The 16,852-nt window shown below is 36.6% G+C and overlaps 1 protein-coding gene across 24 annotated transcripts in view; it reads right to left on the minus strand.

The window, feature by feature from the left end:
- PHF21A (PHD finger protein 21A) overlaps positions 1–16,852 on the minus strand; it is a 193,578-nt gene that overhangs the window by 169,326 nt on the left and 7,400 nt on the right. For 2 of the 24 annotated variants that reach the window (XM_043910443.1, XM_043910372.1), the window contains exons 2-3: positions 14,802–14,908; positions 10,485–10,579 (exon numbers count right to left, since the gene is read on the minus strand). The exons of 17 other annotated variants lie outside the window; for them this stretch is intronic. The gene's annotated coding sequence lies outside the window, so the exon portion shown is untranslated. Of the gene's footprint in view, positions 1–5,245; positions 5,287–10,484; positions 10,580–14,801; positions 14,909–16,852 lie in introns of all 24 variants that reach the window. 5 more of the 24 variants (XM_043910400.1, XM_043910383.1, XM_043910438.1 and 2 more) reach the window with 3 other exon arrangements.

Below are 16,852 nucleotides of genomic sequence, written 5' to 3' on the forward strand. Positions count from 1 at the left end.
TTATCTGACCCAGTTGATCATCCCTTCCTTCATGAAATCCTTTCTTCCCTTGACTGCCAGGACACCAGTCACATTTGATTTTCTTCCTAATCTCTCTAGGCACTCTTCTGGGTTTCTTCTGCTAGTTCTTCCTCATCTCTCAAGACCTCAAATATTGAACTCCCCCAAGGCTCAGTTCTTGGAACTCTTCCCATTAGGTAAACTCATCCAGTCTCATAGCTATAAAAGGATCTGTACACTGGTGACTCCAAAATTTATCTCTCTGCCCAGACCTGTCCCTTGATTTCCAAACCTACCTATCAAACTGCCCATTCGACACCTGTCAAATTGGCTTCTCAAGCTCAACAAATCTAAAACTAAACTCTTGACTACCTATCCCCCAACTTCCTCCCCAGAGTCATCCTCATTTCAATAAACAGAAACTCCATCCTTTCAGGACAAAATCTTAAAGTCATCACTGACTCCTCCTTCCCACATCCTACATCCAGTCCAATAACTGACCTTCTTGCCTCTGCCTTCAAAATACATGGGACTGTGACCACTTGTCTCAACTCTACTACCACCTCATTGGTCCAAATCACCATCATCTTTCACCTACATTATTGCAATAGCCTCCTAACTGGCTGGCCTCCCCACTTCCATCTTTGTCCTCCAAAGTCTATTCTCTCAGTAGCCTTTTTAAAAGACAGATCTAGTTACTCCTCTGCTCAAAATCCTCCAATGGCTTCTCATCATGCTCAGAGAAAAAGCTGAAGTCCTCTACAATGGCCACAAGACTCTAGTGATTTGGGCCTCTGTTATTCTTAGACCTCATCTTCTTCCCTCTCCCCATTCCTCAATCTACTCCAGCTACCCTGGCCTCTTTCCTGTATTTCAAAAACTCCTAACAAGTTCTCTTCTCAGGGCTCTTCTGGAACACTCTCTCCCATCAAATACTTTCAACAGTTCACGTCCTCAAATGTCAGGAAACCTATATCAGCTGCAAGAGTAGAATACTAAAACAAAGATTAAAACATTCATCAGAATTGTCCCCCTCCCCAAATGTTCACTTTAGGGACGTTCTTTCTTACACCAAGAATACCCTTTTTTTTTTTACCTTCTCTCTGCCTATCCAAGTCTTACTCAACCATTAGGACCCAGATGAAGACTCATTGATTAACAGCCTTCCCAACTCCCAGTTCTCCATTCTTTTAATTCTCAAAATGTTTATCATCTTTCTCATTCATCTTAAAATTTAACCATGTACTATCTCACACTATAACTTACATGTCTCATTTCCCTAACTATACACACACACACCCCCCCCACACACACATGTGTAGAACAGAAATAATATCCTGCACAAGCAGTTCTCAAACTTATATCAAGGTAACTCTAAAACTTCAAAAAAGGTATAGATTCACATGCTCTACCCTTAAAGATTCTGAATTCATTATGTCTGATTTGGAGCCCAGATATCTGTATTTTTTTTTAAGTTCCTCTAAAAGATTCTGATGCATAGCCAGGATTAGGAACCATTGCCTTATGCATCTCTATTACCTTCAAGACCTAGGAAAGTAGGCCTTCAAATAGCCTAAAGCTAGAATGGACACCCTAGAGCAACAGATCCATACCTTCATTTCAAGGGGAACAGTGGTCCAAAAAATCTAGATGTCTAGCCACAAGCTATAAAGATTATAAGAGGCAAAGCCCAATCTTAAAACCCAGATTTACTGCTCTCCATCTAGGAATCCTTCCATTACACTGTGCATAAATAAAGTAATAAAAATCCACAATTCAGATAGGCAGAGTAAACAGTGATTATCTAATACTTGACCAGTAATTGCAATGTCCACGCTCTAAGACAGTGCACATTATTAGCTTCTATATGCTTGAAAAATGTGAGCAACATTAGCTGACAAGAGATGTAAAACTCTATAGAGTAAATGTGTTAAGGCTTACAAATTTTTTAAAAAGTTACTTGAATTCTTAGAATATGTACAAAAACTTGCAAAATCATATATTTTGTAGTAAAATATGACAAAAAAATCAATGGAAAGGAGAATTCTTGCTTCATCATGCTATAAAGTACAAAAATCCTTATTCACAAGCTTCCACAGTACACAAAGTTGTGAATGTTTTCTGAGTCTAATCATCATAACATAACCTTCTTAATTACAGATCAGACTTAGTAAATCACCCCATATCCCAAGACAACTCAAACTCTTATTTTAATAATCAGTTAACCTCAGGACCAAAACTCTAGCCATCATCAACAAAAAACAACTGAGGTATCTATAAAGCATTACAGAGGAGTTTGGATTCATCTTGGTGTACTGGGATTTAAGCAAGTGCCTCCTGTTAATGCTAATGGGAGTTCTGGGTGTCAAGCAAGGAGGAGGATCAGCGCCCAGCACCGAATCTGTGAAAACCCTTTCTGTGGCACTAACTGCAACTACTGGGACTTGTTCTCTCAGGGATGGGATAATAGACCCAAATTCCTATGTCTCTAAAGAACAGAGATCATTCAAATAAAAGCCACTAAAGAAGGTCACTAGTAAACACTTGATCTTAAAAATATACAAGAAAAAGCTAAACTAAAAGAACAATTACTGCATAAGGGAAATTTTATAAAACAGAACCAATATGCACAGGTGGGGGAAAAAAAAAACAACTAGTGAATTGCTGGAGATAAAATATCTCACACAAAAATTCAACAGGATTAAAACAACTAGAATTTTTTACATGAGAGCACAGAAGCCCAACTGTAGGAGAAGCTTGTCCAAAGAAACACACACACACAAAACAAAAACTCCTCCCCCGATGGAGCCCTAAGTGCCCTGCAATCCTGGCCTTTAAAGCACAGAAGAAAACTCCTGCTGCACTGACAGCCTGGAATAATCACAAAGCACTTCCAGACAGACAGATAACAATCACAAGCTGCCAAAGACAACCAAAACTAACTAAATAAAAATTACAGCACCTTATTGTGTCTCATACAGCCTCACTTCTCACTTCACTGCTGTACTCACCAGGCTGAAAAATGAGCAGGTGTGTTTCAGGCTACAGAAAAATTAGTGAGACACACACATGCACTCACACACACATCCCAAGCACAAACACACACACAAAGGGAGTGATATTCTTTCACACAAAAGGGCTTAAAAAGACCCTCAAGGCTTTGCTGAAGGCCTACAAAAACTAAGAGTAGGCCTTACCGGAGCAGTGAGGAAAAAGCCAAGGTTTATTCCTAATCCACAGTTACTAACAGAATTAACATTTATTTCAATTAGAAAGGCTTTGGCAACAATCCATTTTATAAAGAAGGAGAAATTAAGATTTTCCCCATTTCTATCCTCCAAAGAAAAATTAAGATCTTTTTCTGACTTCATAGGTTTAGCTCCACAACACAAATGAAAAAGAACCCTGACTTAAGGCCTGAAAACTAAATGGTTCCGTAACATCCACAGTTAAAAAAAAAAAAAAAAAAAAAAACTATGTAGTCCAACATATTGATTCTTTATCATTACTGCTATCATTAATGAACATTTAGCTTTTTATTTGTACTCTGAAATGTCAATGAGAAATTGAAACAGCTACAATATGCTGGGGATTTTAACTTCTGAAACAAAAACCACAAGGAAACATGACTCTGAAGCATAAAGTCTCAATCATACTGATAAGTAAGTGGTCCTAAAACTTGAAAGTGAAAGCAATACATACCAAAAAAGAAGTTTGCCTGATATTAAAGCTAGCCTTTAAAACCAAAAATATTTTCTGTTACAGAAGACTGAAATCAGGGCTTCCATTAACCTTGTTTAAAAAAAAAAAAATCCCATGAGCATGGATTTTTTTTCCTAAGTCTCTTCATCAGAGCAGCATGGGGTCCCATTAGGCACCCTATTTTACTTCCACCTTATAAATAACGTTAGCTATTCGCTATTTCCATGGAAACCAAGTACAGAGAAACCCACTTAAATGAATACCGGTTAAAGGAATAAGTTTTATTTTAGAAAGGTTTTGCGCCTCTAGATGAACTCTACTGGGGAATACTACAAAGTCTTCTTAAGTATAATTTTTTAAAAGATATCTTTGGTGTAGTGGGAGCTTATTAAGAGTCCTGTTAAATAAGTGCACTCCTGGCACTAAACTAAATATGCCAAACAGCATCATAATGTTGAAAGTTATCTTTCCAATGCATTGTACATGGGTTTAGATGCACAACCACCAATGACTGCTTCCTCATGCATTGGGGTGGAATAATTACCCCTATGGGTCTAATTTAAACTAATAAAAGCAAGGAAATCTAGAAATAAGCCTACCATCACCTTGTAGTAACTGGTAACAAACAGGACCCACAACTGCAGACACGCACAACTTGCTACTCCTCCGAAGAGAAATGAACAGTAACTTAAGTTCTAAGTTCTTAAAAACTGTTACCGGGTCCAGAGATAGCAGGGAGTCAAAATTCCCTCCTAAATAAACTATTTCACAGTTATAGTGTATATTCCCTAGTCAATCAACACATACATTTGGGTGAAGTACAAATAGAATATGCAAGAGAAAGTGCAGAACAAGACTTGGCGATTTTCCACTATAAGCTGACAAATATTGACCAACATACACTAGAAATAACCATTTCTGGTGGTCCACACAAAAGCTGCAGACAGGAAGTGCTCATAAAATTAAATGCAACTCTTAAGAACAATAAATTCAAAACCAATCATCTTAAGTTTCAAAAGACAGAGAAGAAAACTAAAATCTTTCCAGTAGATATGGTTCTCTATTAAGTTGATGGTGGTTCAGAAATCTTCAGTAAGTTAAAAAACAAATGAAAACAACATTATCCTAAAAGATGATTACCAGTATTAAATTTACAATGTATGTAAAGAGTTAATATTCTAGCACACACACTTTTCATTTGAGTATACCAACATATCTATTTGTAATACATGTTCTAAAAATGTAAAATTATTTTTCTTATATGTAAAGTTTGGCAAATGTTGATAATTGTTAAAGTTGGGTTAACAGGTATGTAGGGTTTGCTAATATTCACTCTACTTCTGTGTATGTTTTATGTTTCCATAAAAAGAAGTTTTTAGAAATCCTATAAATTTAAGGCTCTTGTCTCAAATATGTTTTTCTCTATGTGTAACTGAAAAATGGATGAAATGCCTGGTACAGACCTTAGAAGCTACTGAATTTAAATCCAACATAGCCATTACATGTAACCACAACTAAAATCTCCAAGTTTTACTTTTCTTACCGAAACAATTCAGTTAACAGTTCAAAAATCACAGGAGAAATCTGGAAAGGAAAGGCTCTGTTATTGTGTAATTACCAACAATGAAATGAAAACAATGCCTAATAACAAGGTATCATTAGCCATATTTTGTATTTTACAAACTAAAGATATTCTACTAGCCCTCTCTCTACTAATAAATCAAAATACTTTCAGAATAAGCAACACCAACTTCTCCATTTTCTTCTCCAATTAGGTCCACAGGACTAAAGAGGGCAATCTAACAAATTAATGCTTCCTATTTCTTTTATCTTGGTTAAGTATCAAGGCTACCCCTTCACTCTCTAGGATCCCAGTTCACCTCCTACTGGAAAATAATATAGCAACTTTTGAGGTAAAAAGGTCTTCTATTCTCTCCCTTAGTCCAGATATGAAATGTTTCACAAATTTTCTGTTACTTTGAAAGTGATTTTAAGTTACTGTCCAATTCCTGGCTGAGGGACCAAAATGCAGAGGTTCACAAACTGTCAAGCTTTGAGGTCTATGATAACAAGTCTCTGTGTTTAAAAACTAATCATTGAAATAATGTTCTGTTTTTAACAGAAATAGAATAAGATGGTGGTTGCTTTGGAAGGAGTGATAAACAGCAGACAGGGAATGGCATAGGCACGGATGAAACTTCAAAGATAATAAAGAAGAGGGGAGAGCAAAAGAAACGGAGGGGGAGGGGTCGGTGGCAGCATCTCTCTGCAAAGTAGCTAACTTACCACGAACCAGACAGGCTCCTGCACAAGTGTAACAGCAGTCAAAAGGAGCCCACCTTTTACAAGTGAGGCAGGGACATGATTTTCAAAATTGTGTAATTCTTTAAATCAACCCCAAAGAGGCCATTTAGGGTCCACTTCTAACTCCCCCGTTTGTTAAAATAAAACACACTTCTAAACTTTTTGCAATTCCATTCACCCAAGAGAAGCAACTTTTATAGACCCTGAATACAGACTGAAATAAAGAAAACATAGGACACACACAATACACCTGCTATGCTAATTCTAAAACTACAAAACTTTACTTCCTGACCACTCTGGCTACTGTAAAGTAAGACAATTTATTAATTGGAAAAAAAAAAAAACTACACAACCTGCTATAAAATTGCTTAATTTTAAAAAATATTTGTCAAGCTAAAGTATGACATTTTATCAAAACAACCTGCTCAGAAAGCAGAAACAATGTTTTAGGAACACAGACAAAATAAAATTGAATAAAGACTTCTATCCACCTACTAGGACTTTATCAGTGGTACAGTTGGGTAAATGAGGAAAAAAAGTTAATGGAAGCTATTATTCTATTTTTTAACTCAAATGCTCACTACTGGCAACATATACTGTATTCAGGATGTTTTGGTAAGCTATTACAAACACACTTGTTGATCCCAGGGAAAAAAACTACACAGACCAAAGACAAAAAAGGTTTCAGATCTAAACTGGCAGTAAATGAATAAAATTAATCCTACTTCATACTTAATGATCATTCCTCTCAATGACTGGTTTCACTTACCAGATACATACATACCTATAGATACACTTATATGTACCTACATATTAATGAATATATTTAAAACTCAAAAGTACACTTAAAAACTCAAAAAACATTTAAAACTCAAATTCTTTTCCAAAAACTTAATTCTGAGATCACTGTAAGACAGAGACAGAATATAGCTTTTCTCACAACCAACTTGTTCTCAGGCCCAGTTTCTAGGCTCAATATAGGTTAACATGATGATTAAATATAGAAAGAAAATAACAATTACTGAAAGAAAAAAACAGGCACCAAATGAGAGGAAATTTCACGAAGGAAAAATGCTCAAAAGGCAAATAAACTGTGTCCATCATTACTAGAAAGCATTCCTATGCCACTTTTACAACTTTGACTTTCTACATTTGTCTCCATGAGTTATTACGCCAAGCATGTGTTCTCAAGTTGTCATGGGCTGTAGACCCAATGGACTGACCAGCTGATTAGAATTCTGAACTTGTGAGCTGTAACACAATGCCTAATCTGCTACTGCCTCGATGCTAAGTGACCTACTGTAATTATCAATATCTTTTATCACTAAGAGTTTTAAAAAATATAAAGTGCCCTGAAATACTTTTCAAAGTTTCTGTAATAACTGACATACTCCCATGTATTTTATACTTCTCTTAGCAGTTTCCACAAACAAGAACTCATTAGGTCACTTTTCCCATCCATCTCTTTTCTCATGACATTTCAGGAAAAAACTCTCTTTTCTAACTAAGTTGTTCCATATTTACCCTTTTCCCATAAACTTTTAGTGGGATTGTAACAATAATAGCGGGCTTCTCTGGTGTCTCAGTGGTAAAGAATCCGCCTACCAATATAGGAGACCTGGATTCAATCCCTAGGTTGGGAAGATCCCCTTGAGATGGAAATGGCAACCCACTCCAGTACTCCTGCCTGGAGAATCCCACAGACAAGAGGAGCTGTCAGGCTATAGTCCAGCCGGTCACAAAGAGTAGGACATGACTTAGCAACTAAACAAGAGTAACAATGATAATCAAGCTTATAAAGTATCTTAAGACATCCCCATTTTATCTTCATGTCGATCCAAAGATGTCACTATTATTGTCCCTATGTCATCAGTAAAGAAACTGAAAAGTCCAAGTGAACAGCAGAATGCTTGATATATAGCACTGGTATCCAAGTGCACATAGTACCCTTCCATCACCCTTTCTTCTTCTTCCTAAACACCATAAAAAACATAGCAAAAGAAATGAACGAATGTACAGGAGACATATTTGTTAAAAAGAGCTTAAGTAATCAATCCAAGGTCACACACTCAACTTGAAGTGGTTGCACTGAGAGTCCAGGGGCTTCTCTGGTGGTTCAGATGGTAAGAATACACCTACGATACAGGAGAACTGGGTTTGATCCTAGGTTGGGAAGATCCCCTGAGGGAATGGTGGCCACCCACTCCAGTATTCTTGCCTGAAGAATTCCATGGACAGGAATTCCTGGTGAGAGAGGAGTCCAGTGGGCTACAAGCCCATGGGGTCACACAGAGTCAGCTATAACTGAGCAACTAAACACACAAACACTGAGATTCCAACCCACAGGTCAGACCTCCAAGCTTAGGCTCTTTGCCCATTATGCAACATTTGTCTCAAACCCTGAGAAGAGAACAAGTCTAGAATTAAGGTTAATAATAGCTAAAAACAGCCACCATTTATTTAGTGCTTACTACGTGTCAGGCGCTTACTTATTCCTTCTAACAACCTCAGAAAGAGAGTACTCTTATTTATTCAAACTTGACAGATGAAGAAACCGAGGCAGAGGCACAGCAGATGAAGTGATCTGTCACAGAGCTAATACAAATCCAGACTGCGCAGAGCACAGCCAGGATTTGAGCCTATGCAGACTGGCTCCGGCTCCAGCGCCCACACTCTTAACCACTGTGCTCTACTGCCTGCTAAAAACTTCCCTTCATTCCAACTGCCCGAAAACAAAACTTTTAACCTTTTCACAAAACTAGTAAATTGTAAGGCTTCATGCTTCGACTAGCTGAGAGAAAGTGAGTAGTGCTCGTCTGAGCAAGCTCAGCAGACTCCGTTACAGGCATAGGAGGTGTGCCCCCGGGGACTAGATCACTGCAGTGCCCAGGAAGGAGCATGCTGTGAGTCAGGCTGAAAGCCCCCAGCCCATCTCCCTGCACACAGACCCACACTAACCACGCACTGCAAGATGCAGGCAATTCAGGGACGTCCCAGTGAGATCTTCCATAAAATCAATGTCACCCTGCAAGTACCCAAGAGCATATAGTACCCTTCCATCACCCTTTCTTCTTTCCAACCATAAAAAACACAGCAAAAGGAATGAATGAATCTAAGCTACTTAAAAATCAGAGCAAATGTCCAATGATAACTGCAGATTTAAATGAGAAAAAAATGCAAAATTCTCATAGTTTTGTAACTTGTCCAAATTCTACATTCAAAAAGCAGTAGGCCTCTTTGAAAGCCTCAATTCTTAGACTACCTTATTATCATATACGTGCCTTGAAGGGTGTCTAGAAAAGTCCATTTTTGCCTCAGATTCTACAAATCTTGACATGCATATTTAAAACAAGATTCATTACTGTTGGATTACAAGTTACTGAACTTTTACCCTAATATCTATTAATATGACAATGTATTTAATAATATAAACAAAAATATTAAGCATGGATTTAATATTTGCAATATTAACATGGATTATACACAGAAAATAAATAGAAAAACGAGACTGGACCTGGAGGTACTGAGAACTTGACACAATAAGAAGAGGAACTATTGCAGCTCCCTCCATTGACATCGTAAAGTTGCCACATTTTCTGGGCTCTCTTTTGAATTAATGTGGCATCTGTTCCAAGTACAGCATGCTAACATTTTACTAAAAGATATTTTCATTCTACATTTGTATCTGGTTTGCTTTTTATTTGAACTCCTGTTTTATTTCAGTGGTCATTATTTCCTTATACCAAGTTGTCGATTTGGCATTCCTGATCTCTTTCCCTTGAGGACAAAAAGGGTGGGGAGGAACCACCAGCTTAAAACACTCTAACAGCAATAATTACACTACGCTTTGCATATACATTAAATAAAGAGAATAAGCAGCAGAAAGATTTTTGTGGGCTTTTTAGTATCAGGTCCTGATAAGCTAACGGCATCTGTTCCTTTCAGAAAAAGAATTCTGCTCTGAGTTATGTGGGGGGTGGCAGGGGGAGTAGAAAACAAATACTAAATAGAATAATTCAAGTTACAAAGTTTGGTCTTTGTGAAATGATGATTTCAATAATTTGCACATATCCAACCCTATCGAGTGATAATTGCTTTTTAAGACAGCCTCAAAACTGCTGCAGCAACAAGCCAAATACAACCACTTGTACTTAACATGCATGCTGCATACTCCACAATGTTACGTCATATCAGGCACAGAGAAGACGCTTACCAAGCTATCCTGCGTTCTATAAACTGCCTAACAACAACAGAAAAAGGCACTGCCATCTCCATAGTGGGAGTAGGAGCTGTCAGGGTAGGGCAGCCTTCTCCCTTTGGTCAACTCTGAAGAAAACAAATAAGGCCTATATTTCTGTCTTTTAAGCTAACCTCTCTCAAGGCCTTTACTCTCGATCATTCAGCTTTCACAGCAAGAAAGGCTGTTGCTTTAAAATTAAAAAGCTGTAAAAGATCACTCCAACGTAAGAGCCCCACACATTGTACCAAGGGTCCTCCAGGTGTCCCCATGGCTGCCTCTTCTGCAGAAGAATGGCCTGTCTAGGCCGCTAGTCTCCAAGTGGGTGCACCCACCCTGGGGAAAGAAGAGGGCCATGGGAAGAAATTACTACAACTTATATTTTTAAATCTCATCCTTTTTAAAATTTCTAATTTCCTGTATGTTTTATAACATACATAAAATTCTAGGTTCAGGAAATTATATATAAATGTATATTTATGGGGGCCATAATATTTAAGTTTGGGTACTAGAGGTTAAGAAGACCAAAACTAGAATAAGAAAACCAGGAAAATTAGGCTCTGCTATTAATATCAACTTACTCAAATTCTTGTCTCTGCCTCAGTTTTACCATCCGTGACATATACTGAGTCCTTTGTGCACTTATCAAATTATTATGAGAAGTAATAAAATACTCTCCAGAGCATAGTCTGAGCCACACAAAATGAAAAGCACCTAAGAACACTACCAATGAGACATAACCTTAACTTGGCTTGTTAAAACTAGTTAACTGCTACACCCTATCAGACCCAATTTGTAGAATTTTAAGGCCATGCTCCAGCACTTCAGTAAATATGGATCTAAAGATGTACAAAGCACTTTAGATATGAGCACATTCTAGAATTAGAGAGACAGTTTTTAAACTTTTATAATGAAAAACTTATTATCCATGAAATAAAAATTTTCAACTTAAAAATTACAAAGGTGAATTATTAATATAAACTTATCAACAAGTCAAAACTCTCAAAGCTAGAATCAAAAGATCTTTACTGCAGATTATAAAGTCTTCAGTATGCTTTTTAAAATATAAATAACACCAGAAAAAATGAAGTATTAGTACTCATTAAATCATTGGCACTTCCAATTATTTACCTTTTTTTTTTATTTTACTCCTTTAAAAAATGCTGGGTTACCAGTATAGCATTCAAAGGTGATTGAGTAAGTAGGGTTAGGGATGAAGGTGAGGTCAACCAACACTAATTCCTAGGCAGGATATCTGTATGCAATATCTGTATGTCCATTAAGCAGTACTGGTTTGAGTTTCTATTTATTAAAATAGCACAAGTATTTTCTTGGTTTAAAACTCTACTTTCCTGTGTAAATGTTGAATGAACCCCTCCTAACAATCAGAAACAGAGACTACATTTTTTTTTAAAAACTTATCTGAAACCACAACTGATCTCCTTATAAAATAACTACCAGAATAAACCAACAGAACTTAATTCTGAAGTGATATTTCCTAATTTACTTGTGCAGGACAGAAAACATGTTGTCATTTTACATAAGATGACATTTTAAATTTTTAAAAAATAACGACGACGATTTCTAACGGTGGCACAGTTGTCAAGAATCAGCCTGACAACGCAGGAGATGCAAAGAAACAAGGATTCAATCCCTCTGTTCAGGAAGATCCCCTGGAGTAGGAAATGCCAACCTAGTCCAATATTCTTGCCTGGGAAATCCCATGGACAGTGGAGCCTGGCGGGCTACAGTTCACGGGGTCACAGAGTCGGACACAACTGAGCACGCATGCAACTCAACTCAAACAAAAAGAACTTAAAATGCTTTTTGCCCCATAGGTAATAATCAGTCTAGGGCATTAGAGGTTTACAATCTTAATGTACAAATCTTACCTACCTCTCTCCTTCCAACCTCACTACCATTTCCCACCTCAGCCTTATTTTCAAAAACAAGCCAAAGTTTTTAAGATAGACCACCTGAAAAAAATGAACTTTAAGAGAGTACGATGGTATAATTCTACTTATTTTTAAAATGGATATACATTACACATGGGGCTTCTTTGGTGGCTCAGCAGTAAAGAATCCACCGGCCAGTGCAGGAGACATGGGTTCAGTTCCTGAGTCAGGAAGATCCCCTGAAGAAGAAAATGGCAACCTGCTCCAGTATTCTTGCCTGGGAAATCCCATGGACAGAGGAGCCCAGTGGGTTACAGTCCATGATGGGGTTGTAAGAGAGTAAGACACTACTTAGCGACTAAACAACAACATTATACATAGTTAAACACACAGGAAAAATTTAAAGTAGATGAGAATGGACTAACTTTTGTTTTCTACTTTACACATATCTGTATTGCAAGTATTATATTTATAACTCCAATCCTCTGCCTTTTGATATTTTTAAAATATTAAACTATTAAAAGAAAGGACACTTACCATCTTACCCTCTAAAATGCTGACAGTTACCTAAGGACTGATTGAAATAGCTAATGTAAATCATCTGCACCTACTAAGAAAATGGATAACCTACCACGCTACAGTACCCAAATTGCAACCTTTAAGAAGCAGATACTAGCCCCTACTCCATAGCAAGCACTGTGCTTTGCAATGGGCATACAGTGATGGACAGGACATAGGTAGTGTGCGCTCAGTCGTGCCTGATTCTCTGCAACCCCATGGACTGTAGCTCACCAGTCTCTTCTGTCTACGGAATTTTCCAGGCCGAGAATATGGGAGTGTGTTGCCATTTCCTACTCCAGGGGATTTTCCTGATCCAGGGATCGAGCCCACATCTTCTGTGTCTCCTGCCTTGGCAGGTGGATTCTTTACCACTTCGCCACCTAGGTCAGGAAATACACTATCCCAAATGCCTTCATTTCCATTCCATTCCACTGCTTACTATTTCCAAAACATTCAACCTAACCCAACAAAATCAGATGAAACATTCTTAAAAGGATATGTCAAAGCTGTGGCCATTTCAGTGGATTGAAAACTCCTTTAGTAATGCACTTGCTAAGCTTCTACAGGAATTACAGGGTTTAGTACAGCATTACAGGCACTTAAAAGGAGGGACTCTGGAATCAAACTTGGGCTTGAATTAATATTGTATCATGGCTATGTATGTGATCCCAGGGAAGCCTTCATTTCCTCATCTGTAAAATGGGGGTAGGATAATAACAGTAAATCCTCAGAACGCTGCTGTGAGGACTAAAATTAACTGAGATATTATATGTAAAAAGGCTAGTACTAAACATATTCATAAACATACTAAACATATAATAACAGATAACCCTAAAATACAAAAACTGTTCACAACTTGCCAAATATTTAAAATCTTACATATATATGCCCTTTCTCTAAGAAAAAATACATGTATTTGTTTAAGTTTGAATATTAGCACATAAGAATATTTTTCAACATAAAAGGCCATAATTGAAACTTTTCAATAATGTAACACACAGTACACTTACAATATTTTTATATATATACACACAAACACAGCAGTGCATATTGTCAAGAACTACACTGTAAACACGTTAAGAACTTGTCTGTTGGCCATGGTGCGGGGAGGGTGATCTAGATCACCAATTATGATTCTAACTCATACACTTAAATTTTATAAATATTAACATTGTTAACATAATATAGACAGATATCTTAAAATCCAGCCATCTATTAGTGATTAAAAACTCAAATTTTTATGTACTTCTTTAGTCTATAAAGTACATTCAAGAGTATTATTTCATCCTTTTAGGAATACAGTGAAGCAGGCTTTCACCATTATCCCAGTTTTACTACAGTACTGGGAAAATTAAAGCTCAGCTAGGATGAATTTCCCAAGAGTGTACAGCCAGTGACAAGACTGGTCTTAAACCCAAGTCTTCTGACACTATCACAACTGTTTCATTTACAAGTGGTCTGGGACACTTCATTTAAAAAAAGATAGAAAACTGTGCTCAATCATTTAGGTGTGTCAGAGGACTCTATACATAATTACACATGGCTGCCCAGTTTCACACCTCTTACATCCTCTCCTTATTTTCAACTTTAGTGTGTAACTATAAAACGTAGATAAGAATTCATCCAAACTTCCTGTACTGGCCAATTAACACCAGAGACCATTTTCTCCCTTACACTTAGCCATTAGAATCTAACATCTTTGTAACCACTGAATTAATTTCATTTTAATATTAGGTCTTGAAAAGATGAGTTAATATAAAATAAATAAAACCATTCATAATGTAGAAGCATATCAGACCAGATTCCATAAATTTATGACATATCTAAAAAATCTATCTAATGTCTCAACTACAAATATTAACAAGTTTCAGCTCACCTTTATGAGGAAAAAAGATTAGTAGTATTACAATGGAATGGGTTGCTGTATAAATAAGTACTTAAATAATTACTACTAAAGGCAGAGCTTTCTTAAATAAACACAGCAGCCCTCAGCAATAGCATTTGATGAACTCTAATAGACAGTGGTCAAGGAGGTAACAAAGACACTTCCCTGATTCTACATACACTCAGACTAAGGCACATACACCACAACTTATGCCTACATTTTTCAATATTCCCAGGTGTCCCTTTTCCTTCTCAAAAAGCTGAAAGCCGTGTAGATAAAAAATCATCCTCGAACAATTTCAAGAGCTGAAAAGCAGCTCATGTCCTAAAAGAGAAAAATAACATAAAGACTTATGACTTCTTTGAACCTAACATTTTAGGTACATCCCACAGACCTGAAACTACACTTTCTTTTTGGGGCTGCTCACTGGCCTCCAATACATCAATCCTGTAGCACTGTGAACTGTGGTGACAGATTGTTTCATGCTTCTAAACATGACAGGATTTCTCCAAGGTTACATACACTGTGACACGAGGAAATTTTTACAGCATCTTATTTTCATTAATCAACTAGTGTAGATGTTCTAACAGCGCAAACATTATTAACAAAGAAGTTTTCACTATCTTTTGAACTTTCTAAAATCAACCAAAGGCCATGGCACAGTGACAAAGAGTTCTGAATAGGCAAAGCTGAATCCCAATGAAAATTCTGCTAATAGCTGGTTGTCTGATTTGGGGCATATATCACTTAAGGAGAAACTGAGGTGTGAAGACATTTTATGTATGGCAAAAAATTCTAAGGAACTGCCACATCATTACTATACACGAAAAATCTCAAGGCCTTTTTAGAACACCCTGAGGTTCTGATCAAATAAATAATAATGTAAAAAGAGAGGAAAAAATGTAAATCATGATATTTTAAAAAATAACAATAAACACTACTACTAAACCTACTGCTAACAATAAACATTTATTGAGACTTTATTATGTGCCAGGCACTGTGCTAAGCACTTTCACAGATTTTAACATTTAATCCCTATAACAACACTGACACTAGTTAAGAAAGGGGAAAGTATTAGAACCCTCAAAAAGACAGAATTTTTAAATTTACAAATGAAAATATAAGCAAATTACATTTTGTTTTTATAACCTTACTTTTTTCTCTACCTTTCAGCCTTTAGCTTTGAGTATTAAACTTACACTAAAATAACAATTATTTTCAGGACTTTGTCTTCCATTTCAAGAATACTGAGACTCAAGACGTTGACAATCATTACAGAAGAATAAAAAACTCTACTTAAATTCTGGCACAAAAATAACCCTTCCATCCAACTTAGCTGTCCCCATTCAAAGAAAGAACCAGATATATATCAGGCCCTACAATAACAGTCTTCTAATTCTAATGCCCACACTAGCAATCAATTAATGCTGTAATTATAAAGAAATCTGTACCATCACAAACAACAAAAAAGCTACAACTGCTAAGTCAAGTTTTGAATATATACATATATGTATGCTATTCTACATGTAAATCTTTTAGTAACTGATTTTAAAAAACAGCTAATGCATCTAAGGTAAAATCACACTAGGGTGTTTCTGAAGACTCACTTTAGAATACTAGCAGCATAATAATCATGACATTAGCAATCAAACTTTACTTAGCAGAAAGTTCTCAGAGGCTTTGGGAAGCTGTGTATAAAATGGAGTAGACAGGAGGGAAGGGTTCCCTGTGCTGTTAAAATCAACTACAGGTCCCAGCATGCAATGCTCTATTCTGGAGCGAGGCAAAAAACTGCAATGCATCTTGGGACTTGTAGTAAGTAAACCATTTCACCCTATCACAGTAAGTTTTAAGAAACTCTGAACTATCTAGCACAATCTGACTAGATCTTATTATCAGGGCCTAGTCAAATCTACATATAATTTGTTTGTTCTCTGCCCTAGCACAGATTCTTTACTACATACAGAAAAAAAGTATCAATTAACACTTAGATCAACATTTTCACTTTAGAAAAACAGAGTAACTGTATAAAAGAAATCCTTAAAAAGCAAAGAGATGTGACACAAATTTTAAATGATACTTAAAGATACAACTTTTAAAACAATTTCTTAACTTTGATCAGTTTCAAAGCTTTCTATCCCCTATACCCCAAGAGTTTTAATTGTTTTATCAGGTTTTCTCTTAACAGTCTTTCAAGTTACATTTTATAAACAATTTTTCTTGAAGAAAATTCTCACAAGAAAACATTTTCCATACTTTCATACTGCC

The sequence above is a fragment of the Cervus elaphus genome, chromosome 1 (genome assembly GCF_910594005.1).
Source record: "Cervus elaphus chromosome 1, mCerEla1.1, whole genome shotgun sequence".
Classification (NCBI taxonomy): Eukaryota; Metazoa; Chordata; class Mammalia; order Artiodactyla; family Cervidae; genus Cervus; species Cervus elaphus.